At 31.7% G+C, this 21,327-nt stretch overlaps 1 protein-coding gene across 1 annotated transcript in view; it reads right to left on the bottom strand.

The window, feature by feature from the left end:
- The window catches only part of LOC132729776 (uncharacterized), a 44,508-nt gene that overhangs the window by 21,226 nt on the left and 1,955 nt on the right, over positions 1-21,327 (bottom strand). Inside the window, exon 2 of the mRNA XM_060715597.1 lies at positions 19,381-21,263. The gene's annotated coding sequence lies outside the window, so the exon portion shown is untranslated. The remainder of the gene's footprint in view (positions 1-19,380; positions 21,264-21,327) is intronic.

Genomic DNA, 21,327 nt, shown 5'->3' on the forward strand with positions numbered 1-21,327 from the left:
TATTTCAGCAAACACAGTTATACCGGTGTTCGACAAAATTGTATCAATGTTTGCTATACCGAAAGTGATAAAAATCGACAATGGGTCTCCATTTCAAAGCAAAGCATTTGCTGACTTCATGAAATTTAACGGCATAATTCATCGGAAAATCACACCGAGATGGGCAAGAGTAAATGCCTAAGCAGAATCCTTCAATAAACCACCGATGAATAGTGTAAAATCTTCATTTATTGAGGCGCGAAACTACTAACAAGGACTGTATGAATACTTAAGACAATACCAAGAGACACCACACGTATCAACTGGTTATACACCATTCAAGTTAATGTTTGGTAGAGATCCGACGACTCGAATGCTAAACATCGGATACGGTAAAGGTGGAAATCTTCAAACGATAGAAATAGCGCAACAGAACGACGACTTTTCAAAAATGAAAGCAAAACGATATGAAGACGAACGGATACATGCAAGGTTCAGATCAATTTACGTAGGGGGTCGTGTTTTAGTTAGAAATGAAGCAAGAACAAAATTTGATTCAATATACATACCTATGCCATATACGGTTATTGACAGAAAGGGACAATGATTAGTGTTAAGAACGATGCTGGTCACTGTATGACTCGAAATTCGTCAGTTATGAAAACTGTTGATCGGGAATTGTCAAGAAAGAACCGGAAACATCTGAAAACGACCTCGATGAAGAAGAGATAATAGGAAATAAACAGAATTTACACGCGAGTCCAAGGCCAAAACGTGACAGACGTCCTCCACCATACTTAAAAGATTATGTTCCGCGCTAAACAGAGCGTGTATTGTAAAAGAAAGTGACAATTAGTCATAATAATGCCAATCGTATGTGTTTTATTCGATTGTACATTATGGAAATATATGTGTTTGATTAAATTTAGAATAATTAAAAGTAATTATTATATTCGAAAAAATGAATAATTAATTAAGCTAATAAATACATGTATATAGCGAATAATATAATGAATGAATGTTTGACAATAAACACATATAGTGGAGCGTACTGGAATATCTCCTCTAGAGTTTATTATAGGGTTTATATAATTATATGCTTAAATAAAATTTAGATGTTATCAAACTAAAGGATATCAAATAAAAAAATATAACAAATGTGTTTTATTAATTGTGATGTTGGAGAGACAAGGAATTTATCAATTTATGTTAAGTGTAATATGTCTGATATTGCCAATGTAGTAGTTTCATTGGCTAACGTTACTCATTGGTAATAAAGCTGTAGTAAAACTGACCTTCAAACGGTTGGAATTCGGACAGTTCCCAGTGTTCCTCATGATAAATTGCTTTATAACAGACCACGTGGAATAAGGAATGCTGATATAAACAAACTCAGACAATTACAGTTAGATGCTGAATTTGTGTTCCATCTGTAGAAATGTTAAATACAATGTACATGTTTATGATTTTGGTTATTTGAATATGTTTTGTATTTAGAACTAAAAAAATCATTAATTAAAAATATTGATTCAATTATATTTACAATTAAATTTATATAAGATGATGTTTCAATTAAGAAGAGGAGGGATGTAATATCCTTCATTACTGTAGTCTGCTATTTATAACTATATTGCATGATGGGTAATACTGTACTGAACGTCCGGTAAAAGATATAACATGGCTTTCTAAATAAACGTAGATGAAATCAATGTGTTTCTTATAATATGTATACCCTAGACATAACAGATATATACTGCAACTATCAGACCGAACCAACTAACCACAGACCGTGAATGTGCTGATCGATGTCCTAATGGAGAAGTGGAACATAATTTTCCGCAATGAACTTTGAAAGTTGATTGTTAGTTTCGAAATACGATGCTAAGCAGGTATTCTATCACAAAGAGAGCACGCGCGATACCGAGTTGATCTTTTGAACGATATAAAAACTTAGAAGTGATTTATCCCTGCCATTACGTGCAAACAACGGTACAATTTTGTGCATAACCGAAGGTATCAGTTGAAAAACAAACATGTATCTGTATTTAGAATAAATAATCAAAACCCTTGATAAAATGTAAATTTAGGCTTTTGTTGAATAAAATTTCGGATTTTTTTTATTTCAAACCATTTTATGTCCTTTTTAATATATGAACTTTCAATTATTTTGTTGATCTATATGTTAACCGGGTATCATATATAAGTATGCAATTACAGGTATGCATATTTTTAAAGAAGCTGCACGTTATGTCTAAGTTAAATATTACTGTTAATATTGTAGGCAAGTAGTTGTCAAATTACAGTCACCGAGCTAAATATTCTTCATTTTGTCTACACGTGTACATTTTACAGGACCAGGAAGGCTGACTTTCGTGCTATAAGTTTATCATGACCTTTAGTATTGAATAATCTACTGGCCAAATAATTCCGCCCATTACTATACTCGTATGAGTATTAATTCTTTACTGTTCTTTAGAAATTTGAAACTACTGCGGTCACTTTGTTCTTGTCGACGTTTCTTTTAGAGCAGAAATGATTAACACTAATACAAATGTATACGCATAACAGTAATTGAACAGTAACTGAGAAGAATGTAATTTGAGACATTTGAACTCAAATACTAGATATAAAAAGTCCATGTAAATGTTTTACTTCAAACAAAATACACTTGATATATTAGATTTTGAAAATTTGACATCTTACGCAATACACATTGAAAACAGATACTGTAATTTGTCAAACTATACACATAAAACTTCCTGTTCATACATCAATATAATTTTCCAAATTGTTATCATTTAAAAAGGAATGCAAAATATAAGTTTTCCAATATTCGATAGTATTGATATTTATCCAATGAAGAATATGTATAACTTATTTTAATATTATTTTAAAACTGTTTTAAATATAAATTTTACCTTTCCAAAAATGGTTTGAAGTAGTTTTTTTAACGTTTATTTATTCTTCAAATATACCAAGTAGCGACTTTACGACGATACACCGACATGTGTATTTATTATCGTATAACAAAAAACGATCAGATTACCTATACGAACCTAATAAACCTTTTTAACTATTGATTTAAAGTTTTTTCTTTCCATTATTTGTCGTAATATAAATTGACATTGAATTCAATAAAACACTTGTGTTCACTACAATCCGTTTAAATGGGGAAACTATAAATACCAATATAATATAATATCAAAATTTAAAGAAAATTGGCATAGCTTAAAGTAAAGAAAAAAAACTTTATCATTATCAGTTCTTGAAATTTTGCATAATCGCTCAAATCAAAGTCAACTACATGAAAAGCAGAAAAAATAAAACATTGCTTATTGTGAATTTTCCGCTCTTGAAATAAGCAAAATGTTCAAATTCAATACAGATATCTCGTCAACGAGGTCGGTTACGCTCATTTTGTCTCTCTCCGACTGTTTCTCTTACCATATTCTAAGATCATGTTAAGTTCAAATGAATTCCATTATGTAATCTCATTTTACTATACGTCTTTATGTTTCAATGTTCTGCAACTTCCCTACTGTTGCAACCGATATACTTTTGATAAACATCATCGGACAATAATATCGTTTATTTTATTTCTGACTCATCATCATGTACAGTTTAAAACAGATTTACACAAACGTTGTTTTTAATTGCCACGCAGAATACTAATGAAGAACTCAGATTCCAAACCATGTATAACAAATTTTTCAATACAACTACCAATTCACATAAGATAATTCAAATAGAAGCCGTTTCAACCTTATTAAACAGTGCTTAACAGAAAGGTATTCAACAAAATATAGAAAGATGATAAATAATAATTTCATTGGAAATCTTCATCCGTTCATTCCATAACATGCCTTTTATTTGTGGCTGCATATTCACGTTATTGGTTCCAAAGGGACAGAACCATTGCCATTGTATTTATTACACATCAGTACATGTTTTTTTTATGTAATCCATGTTTTTTTCTATGTACAAAAACCTTTGTGGCTGAGATTTTGCCTTAAAAGGTTGAATCATCAGAATTGCATTCACTATTTATCCTTGTGTTATCAAGAGGGTTCGAATACCTGGAATTTTTGCATTTTATGGCTCCAGCAGGTTAAATGGTTTTGACCCCTGATTGTAACATCCCATGTTAGCCAAAATCATTTTTTCTGTTTCGATGCTACATTTGTTTTTCAAAACATTGACTACTGAATTAAGAAAGCAATATCTGGAAAGTGTGTTGATAATTTAATGTACAGAACTTAAAGAGTAAGCCAGCTTCCCTTGTCAGATGGTTTCAAACTTATTCTTGTTATAAGTACTTTGATCAGATATAACCTTCTTATTAGGCATGTAATAGTTTTAGTGTCCTTTTCACATAAAGCTGACTGTCTCTTGTGTCGAAGCATCACACATAAGATTTATATATCTGCACATATACTGTATTGGGCAGTTACTATCTGGACATTTTAAAATAAAAGCATAGTTCGAAATTATTTGTACATCTTATATAAACAGGGCCTTACATCTGTGTATACAGTGAATTGAAAGAATTAACAAAATTCAACACACGTTGGGAAAATATAAGTACAACTTTACGGGGCATTTTACTAAGATTTAATTTAGTATATTAAAAACCCTTCATTAACTAACAATGTTAGAAGTTTGTAGGAATTTTTTCATAGAAATAACTTGGAGAAAAAATGAATTGGTCTATGTTTTAAACATTTGGTAGGAGATGGAAGTGAACTTTTAAATTTGTAAGCCAAATAAATGTTTGTTGATTAATTAATTTAAGTTTCTATTTTATAAGTGTTAATTAAAACTTTAAACTTAAATTTTGATATATACATGTGTTATATATACGAGTACAAGGACTGGAAAAGAAAGAACAATATTATAATTATCTGAAAACCCAATACAAAACTTTTTCAGATTTAGTCGAAAACAGTCCTCTTGAGTCTTGGCATGCACTCAGATGATGCTTTGTGAGTCTCCTTGCTTTTATGATCACACTTTTTATATACATTCCCCCTTAGATAATGTCGTCCAGACAAACACCGATAGATATTGCAGATGCTTCAAGATTCCTGTTTGCAAATTTTAATAATGCTTATAAAATTGTATGTATGTAAGGTCATGATCACCTGATTCGTACCAAAGATAAAATGGTCTTATTTAAAATTAACCGTATTGAATTGTTCATATTGAACTTCTACAGCACTTTCAATATTAACACGTTATGCTTTCATGTAGTGGGTATCGACATAATTTACTTATTTTTACACTACAACTCTTTTAATGCAGTAACAAAATTGCTTTGTTTTCTTTAGCTGCAGGTGACAAGCAATTACTCTGATGTGTATAAATGTACTATTATTTACTTAAGTTTAATAACAATTACATTTTTTGTAGTGTCTGGTATATTAAAGGAATTCATGCGTAACATTATTTGTCAGTAAACAACATATTTTTGTTGACTGATAAAAAAAATGTTGTAACCTACATAAATGCTGGCAGTGGGAATGTTGACCTTCTACGGGTCACGTGACTCTCTTTGTAATTCACCCGATAGGGTTTAACTTGATTATATCAAGATTTTACCACCCAATTTAAGATACACATAAGACATTTGGAGAGTATATGAACAAAGTATTAAACATTAAGATATCTTAAGACTGTTTCGCTTTTACCCTATTGTCATGTCATGTGATATCCTACTTTAAGTATATCGTATCTTACCTGTAAAACCTCCTATAAAACGACTTTAAATCGCAAGATATTGTGTAACAAAATCAAAATAAAACATTTTGTCTTCTTAAGGCTCCTGAATTTCTGAATTTCCTCACTTTTTAAGTTGTATAGAAAAATAGCAGTTTTTTCTTCGCGTTAAAATGGCGGTGGGTACTAGGTATTTCTAAAAATAAATGTTTTGGGTTCCCTCATTTACGTCACCATGCAAGCATGTCTCATTGTAAATAAACCCCGATATTTGGTTCAAAAAAATTCTTTTTCATATTTTTTTTTTGTAATGCCATTTATGACAATGAAGTTGATATAAATTAAGATTATATATAAGAAAACACATACCTTCTGTCAAAGAAAAAACACAGACTTCTAAATAAAGCCAGACATTTTTCTTTGATATTTCCGAAATTATTTAAAGAATCATCATAAAAACTTTTTCATAATCAAGCATTTTGTCATTAAAACATTATCTTCCATTTCTTAAAAGGTAACCTTGTGACTGTGCAATTCCGATTTGTGTAAAACATATTCAAAACAGTCGAATATTTTCATGATTACGATAACATATTGCGTGTTTTGCTTTAAACTACTACCGTAACTAATTGTAAATGTGTATAAGTTACCGTCATTGTGTTGTAAAAAAAATTAAATAACGGCTGCACACCAAAGACGCTCCAAATGATATGAACAGTCACAGGTAATGTACAAAATCAGAATTGAATATCGTTCTCTATTACAGTTGAATATCCAAAGCACTAATTAATTTTTTCTCCATGTTCTTGGTATGTGTCTGAAATTCTGAAATGTTTGTCTGTAGAGACAAAGATTGAAACGTCTGGTCGAAGCAAAATAAATTGGATAACAAGTGAAACTGAAATGATAACTTAATTAAAATAAATTCAAGACAATATGTGCCGAAAATATGTCCATTTAAATATTGGTGCGAATTGCATAATGTTCAAATGATTTTGAGGACGAACTGTCTGTTATTTTAAACATAGAGAAAATATGTCAGTAATATCAAATAATAGTTATGAATAAATTGATATATATTATCAATTATTTGTTACGTATAGTGTACTTATTTATAAAAGATTAAACTACTTGAGTAAACCAAAGGTTGCATATTCGCCTAGAATCTTGGTATGGGACCACAAAATGTAATTAAAAATCTAGACAAAGAGAACAATCGTCGGTCACAGAATCCTTCAAAATAACCTATTGCAAATATATGTGATGCGTTTTAAAATAAACGTTCTTTTTTCACTCAGTTAATCTTCTGTTTTATAACTAAAATGTTAATTATCTTAATGAATTACATGCCGCACACGTTTTGCCTGTTCTGCAAGAAATATTCGCGCTCCGTTCGTAGCGCCAAAATAATCTCCGTTGCGTGTTTTAGTGATACCTCTTGTTCGGTTCCCGTCATTAGACTATAGACGGGTCTGTGTTGAGCTAAGGGTTCAGGGAGAACCGCCTTTCTGATAGTGGGCGTAGTTTAGCTTTGTAACTTGTAACGTGTAACCAGTGCTGAAAAGCCTTTGACTCTATCTCAATCCCTTGAGAAGTTGCAGCACTTTGAAATAGATTTTGATGGAGAAAATCAAGGCAAAATAGTAATTTTTGGCAATTTTGAGACTTTCCCTCGTTGCCATGGTAACAGGAAATTTAAGACTGAGCATGTCGTTACAAAGGCAATGGTCCAGTCAACATTTGTGCCAAGTATTGAAGCATTTTTCATAGTTTCATAGCAGTTTGAACTTGTAACAGGAGGCTTTTCAATGAAAACGGCCATTTTTCACAATATGCTCATGAGGGAAAAGGTTAAGAGATGAGTAAAATATATTGAACACGAATGAATGCAACTTATGCAATGGAATAACAACGAAGATATAAATGGCTTCAAACGATAAAAATTATGGAGAATATTGGCATCAATTTAAATTTGTTTGAGTTTGTATCAGGTTTCAGTGCCTTTAAATATATTTTTGTGGTGCAAAAATAGAAAACTGACCTTAAAAGATTTAAAGTACGTCCAGAAAGGCAACATTGAAACATTTGATAGAGCTGGTCTATGGGAAACAATGGTAAGTGCAATCTATAAGCACATTCGATATGACACTTTTGTGTTTTTACATGAACAGTGGCGTATGATATACAAGTCTTGAAATCAATCTTCTCCTACCCCCTTAAACGAGAACAATGGGCAGATTAAATTAAATGGAATTTTGCAAGGTGATCAGAGATTATCATCTTTAAAAAGTTGGTGTGATAATAACGAAATGGCTATAACGAAAAGAGTTGAGAATATTCATATTGAACAGTCCGTTTGACCTAGCCTATCTATAACACAACATACAGACAGCAGTAAAAACACGCCACCGTCCAAGCACCTTAGCACAAGCTGAAGCAGAACTGAACATTTTCATTTGAAAGACATGAAATTTGGTATTTGAAATATCAGCAAATGTGTTCATATGACTGAGGTCATGATATCTGATATCACTAAACAAATATTGTAATCTCCTGTGATCAATTTTGAATAACAATATATAGATATATCTATCTAACTTACGGTCGATTTATTTGAATAAAACTGTAATTCACGTATACATGTTAATTTCATTAACATGTAAAATATGCCTTTGAGTTACTGGAATAGTGTACGGGTGTATGGTGAGGCTGCAGGGCAAAGTAAAAAACTCTTAAACTAAGAGAGTACGTCGCTCTTGCCCTAAAATTTGAAAACATTTGATTTCAATATAATGGGAAATAAGACAGCCTCTTTCGTATATGTGAGTATATTTTACCGTATATTATGTACTTTGCAGCTTATATTGTAATTTAACAGAGTTTGGATTTTTAAGAACAAATAATTATACAATGAAATTGGCTATTAAAAATCGATAATTTATACAGGTAAAATCAAAACGTATATGTGAAACAAATTGAAACAGTGTTTGATCCCCTCCCTCCCCCACAAATATTATAAAAATAAATAAGCAATCGTTTTTTTAAGTAAGAATGTCCTTTGCAACCATTGCTGTTAAGGTTTTCAAACCGCATATGTATCCATACACAAATTGGACACTCAACCGTTTATCAATTAATAGGCATTTATAATCAGATAGTTATGTAATCTTTCGATGGGGGGAAAGCAAGATTTTTAGTTTTTGTGGCTTAAGTAAAGCCTTTTATAGAGTATGACATAAGGGTATCATTTTCAAACTAATACAATATGGATTTTCTGGTAACTTATTAAATTGCTTTTCTAATTATTTAGGAAAAAGAAAACAAAAAAAGTTTTGTTAGCACTTCATATTCATATGAGAAATGTTTAACAGCTGGTGTGCCTCAAGGCGGCTCGGTTTTAGGGACCTTCTTATGTAAATGATATACCTGGCGCACATACAAGTGTCAAAAGGCTATTTGCAGACGATAGCTCATTAGCAGAAAGTTCGCTAAATAAAATTTATATAGAAAGTATAATTAAGGCTGATCTTTAAGTGAAGTAACGCCTACCTGGGCAAGTCAGTTCTTAACGCTACTAAAACTGAAGTTATGTATTTTTCACTTTTCACGACACCGCCAATATTTAATTTAAAAACAAGATTGCATTTGAGAAAAATGTTATGCCACCGCATGGTTCAAATTTCATAGCTGTACATCAAAGGACAAGAAAGTAGGTCACATCATCAAAATCTAGGTCAAAGTTCAATTTTACAACTAAAACTGTGCACATGGTCAAAATGTCATTGCTGTACATCAAAGGACAAGAAAGTAGGTCACTGTCTCCTTGGACAAGGCATAATTTTGACCCAAGGGTTTAATAACAATCTTGATACAGGTCCACCAAACAACATTTCAAGTCAAATATCTAAGCTACATGTATAGCTTTCTCCCATTCAGAAAACATTTGTTTTATTTTCTGTTTTTGATACGTGTACATAATGAGAATCACTGCCCCCAGGGCAGGGCCAATTTTTGACATTTGAACAACTTTGGTAGAGGACCTATAGATGATATTATATATCAAACATCAAAGCTCTATGCCTTGAACCTTCAGACAAAAATATACTTTTTTTTCACTATATGTACATAATGAAAATCAATGACCCCCGGGGCGGAACAAATTTTGACCCCAGGGCTATGATTTGAACAATCTTGCTAGAGGTTCACTACACAATGTTTCATGCAAAATATCTTAACTCTATCCTTTGTAAATTTAGAGAAGATGATTTTTTAAGTTTTAACTATATACATATAAGATAAACCTATGGCTCCCAGGGGCGGGGCTTATTTTGACACAAGAGGCAAAATTTGAACAACTTTGGTAGAGTACCTTTAGATGATACTATTTAACAAATATTAAAGCTCTAAGCCTTGTACCTTCAGACAATAAGATTTTTTTATTTTTTACTATATGTATATATTGAAATCAATGACCCCCAGGGCGGGGGCAATTTTGACCCCAGGGCTACAATTTGAACAATCTTGCTAGAGGTTTACAACACAATGTTTCATGCAAAATATCTTAGCTCTAGCATTTGTCAATTGCTAGAAGATTTTTTTTTTAAGTTTTTACTATAAACATATAAGGAAAACCAATGACCCCTGGGGCGGGGCCGATTTTGACCCCATGGCTATAATTTGAACAATCTTGTTAAAGATCTACCAGACAATGCCTTCTGCAAAATATCTAAGCTCTAGGCCTTTTGGGTCTTTACAAGAAGATTTTTAAAATTTATTCTTATAATTCCTTTTGGTTGCCATGGCAACCAGATTTCTGCATGGAATGAAATTCTTTGAACAACTTTGGAAGCCCTTCGCCCAAGGAACAATCCTGCCAAGTTTGGTTGAAATTGGACTTGTAGTTTTTCACAAGAAGATTTTTTAAGTTCACTATATAATCTATATAACACACACACGCACACGCACACGCACACGCACACGCACACACACACACACACACACACACACACACACACACACACAAACACACAATTGCACGTTGTATGAACAAAATACATTTGAAAGCATTCAATGCGATGCAGCTCCAATCGTGACTGGTATAAAAAGGTCAGTATCTATCGCGAACCTTCTTAATGAAATTCGTTGGGTATCACTTAACATGTAAACATTAATTCTAGTCTTTAAACATAACCAAGGCGAGCTTCCCTGTTTTGATTATCAGAGTGATTATTTTCCAGAAATAGTTGGTAATACTTGTACATATAGTTTAAGAAACAACGAAAACTTCTTAACTTTTACCCGGTGTCTGGAAAAAATGAATCCAAAACCAGTAATTCCATCTTCTATGTAATAGAATGAGCATCAAAACACGAGGGGTGTGGCCCCCGAGTATAAATCAGATTGCCGAGTGTTTTGATGTTCTTTCTCTTTTGTATCATCGTCAAACATTAAAACGAGTTCCCTATTGTCACAATATGAAACGCCAGAAAAAAGTAACCAATGAACGAACATCTGAATATGATATTTCGACCCTTTTGCTTTTATAAACAACTATAGCATCCATGTAAATACTGTAAATTTATTTAATAATGTTTTTGTCTGATGTTTGCTTGTGATATTGTATATGTTTTTTATAGAAAAAAAAACTAAATACACAATTCAACGCAAGAAAAATTGAAGAACGAAAATTTAAAAGCACACAAAAAAATCTTAAAAGGACGAAAACACTGACGAAAAAGAAAGTCGGGAACCGTTCAGATTAGCAGGTACTTGTTTTGATCCATTCCTAAATAGTAAACCCGTTGAAGTATACATATAACATTATAAATACATGCTATATGTGTGATCTTAGCGAAAGCGACCATGCTCAGAAAATTATTAAATAATACCAAATTTATGACTCAAATATCACATTTTAAAGATAAAAAAATGATTTTACAGTTTGTTAACTATTGATGGAGCTTTTTTTATGACAAAGAAATTGTTAGTAAGGTAAGGAAAATATTTGAAAGTGTATTATTGTTTGCAGTTTTAATGGGATTAAGTGTCAAGATATCTAAGGTGTTAAGAAGAATTTTAAAGCATAAGAATCCAAAACCATTTAAGAAAATTTCTTTTTGTCTGTGGGAATGTGTAACAATTTCTAGATGGTATTATGTAAATTTCACGAAAGAAATTGAATGTAATTTTCGCTTAGTTTGGAGATATTGTATTTATCATTCCACGCATTGTTTTACTTTGCCGGTTGTGAGGCAAAGTGTAATACTACACTAATATTTTCTACACTACAATATCAACTAGTATATTTTTACTATTTTATCTATTAAATAAAAAACAGGACAAGAATTGAAGAAAAGAAATAGAGTTGCGGAAAAGAAAAATAAATCAAAGTCGAGCCAGTTACATTGAAAATGATATAAATAATCGAAAATGTGTTTAATATTGCCCTGGTTTTCATTTTCGAAAATAGACCGTCCACCATTATCTCACGAAAAAAAATATTGAAAACAGTCGTTGACTCTATTAAATTCATATTACCACAAATGCTACATCTAATTTGATTAATTTATGGTTATGGATAATATTTAAAGGAACTGGCATGAAGGGACCAAAATTATTTTTTCAAGATTTTTCTATAACTGAATGTAGGTCTGGACATATAAGTCGTGTGCAAATTTTCAGATCATTTTTTCACTCCCTTTTCAAGAGATAATCAATGTTAAATTGACCCCTGGATTAAAAGCTTTGCAACGCTTGTGATATAATCTGCCCAAAAAACCCGCATTACCAATCGAGTATTTATTTAGTAACGTGTACATTTACATATAAGCTATTGCATAGTTTTCCATTTCAAGAGCACCATTTGAGTAGTGAAAGAATTTCAAATTTTACGATTTTAGGCTATTAGACCTCAGTGGAGTTCTTTAAAACTGTTTTAACTGTTACGCCAGTCATTGTCACCATATGCATAAATATAATGTTACATTGAGATCAGTTCTTTTGTGTAAAACACGACTCTCTCTCTAAATACCAATTCCCGTCTAGGATATACAGTTTCCCTTTTCAAAATTGTGTGGCCTTGTAAACGTCCTGTTATTGAATCTTTATATTGAATTATGACAAGTATTGTCATATATAAGATAACGAAAATTAAATGCATATATGATAACTAGAAATCTGATTAGCGACTGATAAATAGTTTTGACTACCTATTTTATTTTAAAAGTTAACTGATACACTGAGTCAGATATAAGTACAACTGTGACTGTGCTCTATTTGTTCTATTTTTAGATACATGGTTGGCGAGATAACACAGTTTTTCTGATAACCTTGTAAATTACACTCGTAACCTACCTAAGCGACACCGGAAAAAAACTATTTTTAGAAACAGAACAGTTTATTTTATGAGGCCCTAAACGAAGTATCCCAAACGTGTTATTTTGCACCGCGATAGTAGATAACGTCGACATCTTACGTTGTTAGCCGGAAACTGCTGAATATCAAGAAAAAAATAAATTGATTCTATACCTAAAACTAACAAATTTTTAGCATATTTTTAAAATACTTTACAATTGATGGCTTATGTTCATAACCATGCTTCATCAACGCGGCTTAATGTCATCTAGTTATTTTAGACTTATTTTGCCGATAGAACAACAAAAACAAATATCCATAGCATGCGACCCGCATTAAATCGATCCTAAGTGTTTCATTTGAATTATAAAAATCATTACAATATATGAAAATAAATCTTTAAAGTTTATAACAACAAGCTGCAAAATTATTGATCACCGATCTGCCTTCACCGGTAGAAAAATCAAACAAACTTACGATTAAAACATTTTGTGAATACGTTTATTAATAAAAGACTTAACTTTTGTGAAACAGACACGTGCACAAATGTAAAGGTTAATATAAAATAATTGCTTTTTAAACTTTAGAACGATAAGAAAATTCAAAATAATAATTTATCCACAACCTTTTAAATATAGATCTATAGACACAGATCTTCACAGATTTTGTATTTAAAATTGACAATATCATACTTTGCAAAACCAATCGCTACCTTCAGAAGGCTCACACGAACTCTTTACTCAAAATGTCAACATGCTAAACACATGTCCTTAACACACCCGATCCACTCTATGCCCTGTGGCTTGCCATCAACCCTCCCTCGCACGCTGCATACACTTCAAGCGTAAATCGGACTAGCAAGCCTGCTTTAGTTTGTTTTGTGGTCGTTCCTCGTCTGTTATAACTCGTTTCCTCCTTACAATTCTTTTTTTTAAAATTTCTTTTTAGCCTCTGTAATCTTCTTTACTCTCTCATCTTTTCTCCTGAGTCTCGCCTTTCCTTTCAGCCTTTGTTACATGGTTCCTTTTGCTTTCTTCTTAACTCTCCTTTTCTCTTCTAATGCCTTTTCTTCATCATGAAGAAAATGAAATCCTACCGATTTATATATATACAAAATTTTTATATAAAATTCAGATTTATGCAGACTGTACATTTTTCTGCTTTTATCAAATGACGCTTATTTGAATCTGATATATTTTAACACGTTTCCAAAATATGTAATGATAAAATTAGATAAGATTGATATGAGACCGATAATTTCTTTAAAATGCTTTTATATATCTTTGCTTTAATTTTCGCTGATTGGAGAATGAATTATAAAAATTATTACTATTAGCTTTATCAGCATGTTTTCACTGCTGATCACCATTCTTTCCAGTAAAACCTGACATTTTATTAACGGTTTATCCCTTCATTGATCGGAGCATATACATGCATGAGTATTTGTTTGAATGATAAGGCATACTTCTGACCACACACAATCCTCTTTTAAGATTGAATGTTCTAAATGCTATTTTTTTATTATGGATAAATACAAACGTATAACATGAATTACAAATCAGTTTTACAGTTATACAAGGACATCAGTACTTACCCTCCTGAGATTCCTTATACGAAGGCGGCTTGAAAGAAGCTGGCACAATCTGGCTCTTCTCAATGGCATGCTGATTAAGTGGGCAAATCACTGTTGTTAAAAATGCCTTCTTGACAGATGACGGTGTCGTTTTGTCAAAGGCGTGGTTCAAAAGCACGGAGAATATGGCTTTGCTGATTGTGAATTGTTTTTAGAATCCCACATCTCTGCACGATTGGTGGCCTTACCTTTAAGATAAATTAAAAATCACACGAGTTTTCAATCAATATCAAGGTTATGTAATGTTTATTGTTTACGGTGTACATTTATGAAAATATCTAACTCTTAACAATGGGATATGTTATTATTTGCAGCTGTGACATATTTCTTGAGATACCGATTTATTCCCTGGAATTAAGTAATGAAATATGTAGTGACTTACCTTCACATCTTAGTGCTTAGTGCTGTGTGTGTGGTCTGGGCCAGTAGTCAAACATGCACAGCTTCGTGTTCTATAAACATTTCAAGAGTCAGATGGCTATCCTGGATGTCCATTATAAGACACACGAGCCTGTCACGTCCACAATTTGGAATTAATTTGACTTTACAACTTAAAAAAACCCAGCAAACAGCTCGCCGTTAATAAAGCCTCATAAGAGGAAGATTAATACCAAGAAAATGGGAATCCATCTTTGTAATTTCTGTTTTGTAAACAGCCCTGATAGAAAAAGTTTTACCACATGTATGTGTAGGAAATAAAATGTATAATATAACGCATAATAACTTATTAAACAATGTAGTTATATTTAAAACACTTTCTTGGAAAATCAACATAGTTGGAATGAATCGTCCCTCTGTACAAATGCAAAGGTGTGCTGTAACGTGACTATAAATTATTGAAAAGATGCCCCCTCTCTGACCGCTCACATTCGTTCTTGTCGATTCTTTTCTTGTCCAAGTTCAAATTAAGTTCACTTGTTCACAGTTACTAATGTACTCTTTTTTTGACGTGTCCTGCTGGCTTGTATACTTTCCGGCTTGCGTTCAGATAGGTCAGGGTGACGATGATAAAAAATCCTGTAAAAAACCCTACGAAACCGGTGATATAAAAGAACGAGAGGCAGAACATTACCGTTTTGTTTAATTGATTTGTTAACAGCGTCTACTCTGGACGTTTACCCTTTAAATGCTTACAGATTATAAACATCCGTATGTGTAAATATATTTAAGACCGTGAAGCATTTTACCTTATTTCTTTTTGTTGTATGCTAGCCACTTGAGTAGTGCAATATTGATAGAACCCTTTACGAGCCTATCGATAGCGAATTGCGTATGCGCAGCATATTAGAAATCCCCCGGAAGGGAATTCTATAAACATACAGTAGAAGTCAATAGCTTACCGACTTGAACAAGATCATCAGTGACTAACCTGTTCTAATGTTTCTAGGCGACGGTGTGCTTCATTGTTGTTAAAAAATGATTTACAAATCGAATTAACCAAGTGTCGTCAAAGTTATATACGTTTCTAGGTTATCTCATCCGAAGGTAATCGGTGTGTGACCAAGCCCCAAAACTCAGGTTACAAGCCCTGGACCCGCTATACTACCCAAATTTACTTCAACACATTCAAAATAATGTCAATACAAAATTAAACAAAAAAAATATCGATACTATTAACTATGAAAAGGTATGTACCCCTCCCTTTAAAATCTACGAGAAAACATACATGGTTGTATTCTGACCTACGTAGCTGACATATATTTCAGCCGATTTCAGGTAACCAGGGCGTAATCAATGCAGAAACAGTATACCTTTAAGTTCCCGAGTTGATTTTTTTTAATTTTCAGATGTTTTTCACAGTACAAAAAAATTATGATATGAATACTACATATATTGAAATATACATTTAAGAAGGAACAAGAGATTTCTTTTAAGATTCTACAAAGTTTATAAATATAATAAAGATAATGATTCAATAGTATCTTACCAAAGTTGTCAAAATTATTAAATGCCAGACCTATTTTCATTATAACATTAGAAAAAGATTCCTTTTCATAACTTTATACTTAACAATGTTACAGAACTTCTTTATCATAAAGGAGAAATTCCAATATAAATAGATATACTTGTGATCAATTCAAGGGAAACAACTCCTACTATTTTAAATTTGATATCAAATTAAGAGTTGTTCCTCTTGTTATGAAAACTTTAAGAATTAATATAATAAGGAAAAAAATGAATATACCAGGTCATTCAAGGTGTTCAAGAGAAAAAGATACAAAAGGGAAGTGGGTGCAGTACAGAGTGGATCAGAAATGATCTTAAAACATAAGTCTCAATTACGCAGCAAAGAAATAATATATATTTGTCCCATAAATTGTCAAACTTTGAAACCCTATTTTGTTTTTGTGTTTTGCACTATATAATTGTGTTCTAAAAAGAATAGCGGCATAACTTTTTATAAGTTGAGCGCTTGGAACTGAGTTCTTTAATTTTCATCGATAAAGAAAGTACTTTCCCAACAAAATTAAATTCAATGTTGCATTATCTAAGTATTCATTGCCTAGAATAATATTCGTTAAGGTCCAATGTGTGCTAACACATGTACATTTTGAATTTATCTATTATTTTATATCTTCCCAAAAAGAAGAACTTAATTGGCAATCCTAAAATAAATATCTGATAGTTTCAATATGGTTCTTGCAAAAAGAACATGTGTTAACATCTTTTATTCTCATTTTATTTAAGAGTTTTTGTTGCCAGTGTCCTGTGATTGACTTTATACTGAAACCATTGTAATAGTTAGGATATGTTTGCTCTAAGAATATAATCATAGAGGTGTCTACATCCCTTCTTTTGACTTTTGATAATTTTGATCATTTAAAGCTGAATAGGTATTTCCTTTTCTGGGGTAGGTGTCCAAAAGACATTTGATTTAAAAAGAAAACAACTCCAAATAGACTGTATAAAATTTCGATACCCTAAAAATTGGTATTTATATCAATCTTAGTTAAAAATTCATCAAATGATAGCAAATTACCTCTTTTGACTAAGAAAGCATTTACCAATATAATACTGCAATAGACATACCTTGCAAAACAAACAGTAGAACCACCTATTTTAAACATAGGTTTATTTTGCACTGTCTGAAGTTTATTTATCAAAAATTTTACTCAATATTTATTAATATTTGATAGAAAAGTGTACACGTTATTTACAAAAGTATTTAATATTATACTTTAAAATACTTCTTATCCATGTCAATTTTAGAGTTATTATGAAAGTCTCTAAGTCTCTAAGTTTATCACTCTGAAACCCCAATTTTCATAATTCTGGAAAACAACGTTTCTTTAAATTTTATCTGGTCCATAGGATTTAAAAGAAGGATTTTTGTACAGTCTTAATTGTATTTTATCATGATTTGGTGAGCTGAGATTGAGGTGATATACTAAAGGTAATGAAAATGACTTAATTGCAACATTTTTACCAATATGCTTAATAATAAGTTAATGTAATACAGTTTTGAAGCGTTGGGCAATACTAACTGATGCACTTTGGCAAGAAACATTTAATAAAGAAATAGGTCTCCAGTTTTTAATATAATGGTTGTCTTTGTTTAATTTAGGGATGCACGTCATTACCCATTGTTTAAATGTATCTGATAATTTTCCTGAAACAAAAGCTTGGTTAACTGCTCTTACTACAAAATGACCTAAATCATTCCAAAATTTTTAAAGAAAGCCACTGTAAAACCACTACTACCTAGAGAAGAATCATTAGACATTTTTTAAACTGTCTAACATTTCCTTATAACTTATAACTTAAAAGACCTTCAAGACCCTGTCTTTCTTCATTAATCAGTTTTGGCATGTCATTATCAATATAAGGTTTACATAATCTGTTTCCCTTAATGTTTACACTTTTGTATAATGACAAAATCATGGAATGGTCAGTTCTATAACCTGGCACAATATCAACACTGCTCATATCTGTAAAAAAATTATTGGAAATTAGGAAATCAAGCCTAGATTTTTTTCAGCTTTCCTCTTAAACCAAGTATATTGCCTTTTTCTAAATATTGTTACCTCCAGCAATCAATCAAATTACATTCAATTATCATATCTAAAACAACCATGGCCTTAGTGTTATTTATGTTAAAATGATTAAAGCAGTCCATATTTGAATTAAACACCGTATTAAAATCTCCTACCATTTAACATAGGTTCTCTAACTGAAAGATGTTCTCTTTTATATTGTTGTAAAAAATAGGGTCATCTCTATCTGGTTCATATATACAAATTAAAATGATATCAATATTTGAAATACATGCATGTATAAAAAGTAAACAACCATTTTGATCTGATTCAAGAGTTTGCAATTTAAAGTCAAAATCATTATAATTAATAAAATTTGCTACACCTCTAGATTGACTATTATAATTACTGAAATAGCATTCATATCCCCACTGCCAACGGAAATAATTAACTTTTTTATAATTAGTAAAATGTGTATCTTGTCATATGTTGTATTTTTCCCTTTTGAGTAATTAAAAACGTATTTTCTTTTTTGGCTACCCCTAGCCCCTGAACATTCATTGAGACAAATTTTACATTTTCAGTCATTATGTCAAAAATACCTAAAACTGTAATTCTGTTTGGAAAAAAAACTGCTTATTATAAAAAGTACCAGAAACGTGATCCTCAATGAACAAAATTACAAAAATGAATTTATAGCAAATCAACATTTCAGTCATTACTTACCTGCAATTGTCGGCTAAATGGCTAAAACCCTGTCTAATATTAACCAAATACAATAATGACACGCGATAGTTCACTCATAATATAATTTTTAAATGGAGTTCCATTTGTTAACATTTTATTTCCTTGTTTGGCCGCTTATGTGATTATAATAATTTTTCACCATTATCGCTTATGCAAAAAATGAAAAAAATCGAACTCTAACAAGACACATCATTATTTGTAATATAATAACTTTACGCCAGCAGTTCTATCCATCTGAGTAACATAAATAAACAAAATTAGATTTGAAAATATATCTGTCTAGGATCACAGACGCTTGGGGGTCAGATCTTACGCCCTACGTGATACGCCCCTGTACACAGGTGAACGTCTCACATTATACCCCCGTCCCCCTCTACAACCCAAAAACCTTAAACATCATCCAAACATCATAAGTATTGACAAAAATAAATTTTATGAACAATTTTTTTTATGACTCCGAGTTTTCTGACATTTCAAAATTAACAGCCTGATCTTTAGGCTCTTCGAGCGGAATTTCAATGTTTATATGTTCATCATCACTGCTTGATATTTCACTAGTTTTTTAAAAAAAATTTCGTCTCCTTTCTGACCTTGATGAACTACATGTTGGTTCAATGATAGGTATGCTAATGTCGTTTGAAGTGGAAGGCCTTTCATCATCATTTTGTGGTCCTTTTTTAGCTTTAGATTTTACTTTGGACTTTTTCTTTTCAATACTGAAAGAGTCTAAGACATCTTTTCTAAATTGATTCACCATAACCATTAAGTATATTTTGATGATTTTCTTGTAGATAATTTTGACCACATTGTTGTCAGATTGTTGGACATAAGTTTCACAAAGGTCTTGATTAATTGCCCTGCACTTGTCTACAACACTAAAGAATTCATTATACAATTCAGGACTTTCCAAAATTGTATTTTTTATTTCCTCAAACAGATTGCTTCCATATGTATTCATGTATTAGTATTCACTAAAAGTTGTAGACATTTTTCAGTCAGTATCTGGAAGAACTGGAAAAGATCATCAGGTATATTGGTAAGTGATCTATTCAGTCCCTGCTTTCTATTACCATCTAATCGGGACTCTGGTTTTGGTGTGGAAGCTAATAAATAGTATTCTTCAACTTTTATAGAATCTAAAATATCTACTGCTTGCAAGGACTCATTATATACAGCTTGCCCGGTTTCATCTACTTTATACATATAGCTCTTTTTCTTTTGCATATATTTGTATCTTATTTTAGCTATACAATAGCCACCTACATACCTTACACGTGACTCAGAAGCATTTGTAAGAATTTTATCAGAAATCTGTCTTTTTCCTACAGGAAACAATTCAGCTTTCTTTTTCAAAAGATATGTCCTTATTTGGTTGGATGTGAAGGCGGTCTTCAGTACATTGCATGCTCTCAAAGAAAGTTAGGCAATTCATTCTAAATTTTTCAGCACTTACTTGGTAAGCATGTACTTTAGTGTAAAATTCAGTCTGCAGCTTACTTGATGCAGGTTTTGAAGGATCAACATCTAACTTCTCAACAAAATATTACAACTTTGCATATTCATTTTTACAGAACTCTGTGTACTTCGCATGATCAATTTCTGTCAGGATCTAGTTGGTATTGTATTGCATTGGAGTTTTCACAATCGTACATTTAACGCCAGTCAAAATTCCGTCTAAATCCAAGTCTGTTCGGAGATTTAGTGATTCACTCTGTGTTTCACATATCATTTTAATATCTTCATCAAATTCACTGTCAAATTCCTCTGAACTTTTTTGTTCATCGAGCTCAGTAAGTTCATCAACCATAATCATGTCATCAACAGTCACATTACTTGCACCTATGCCAATAGGTTCTTCTAACCTAAAATGAAAAGACATTTTTCAACATTTGATTTAAAAATAATCCCTTCTTTTTAAGTTTCTAA

Source organism: Ruditapes philippinarum, unplaced genomic scaffold, assembly GCF_026571515.1.
Source record: "Ruditapes philippinarum isolate M1 unplaced genomic scaffold, ASM2657151v2 ctg973_1_1_1_1, whole genome shotgun sequence".
Classification (NCBI taxonomy): domain Eukaryota; kingdom Metazoa; phylum Mollusca; class Bivalvia; order Venerida; family Veneridae; genus Ruditapes; species Ruditapes philippinarum.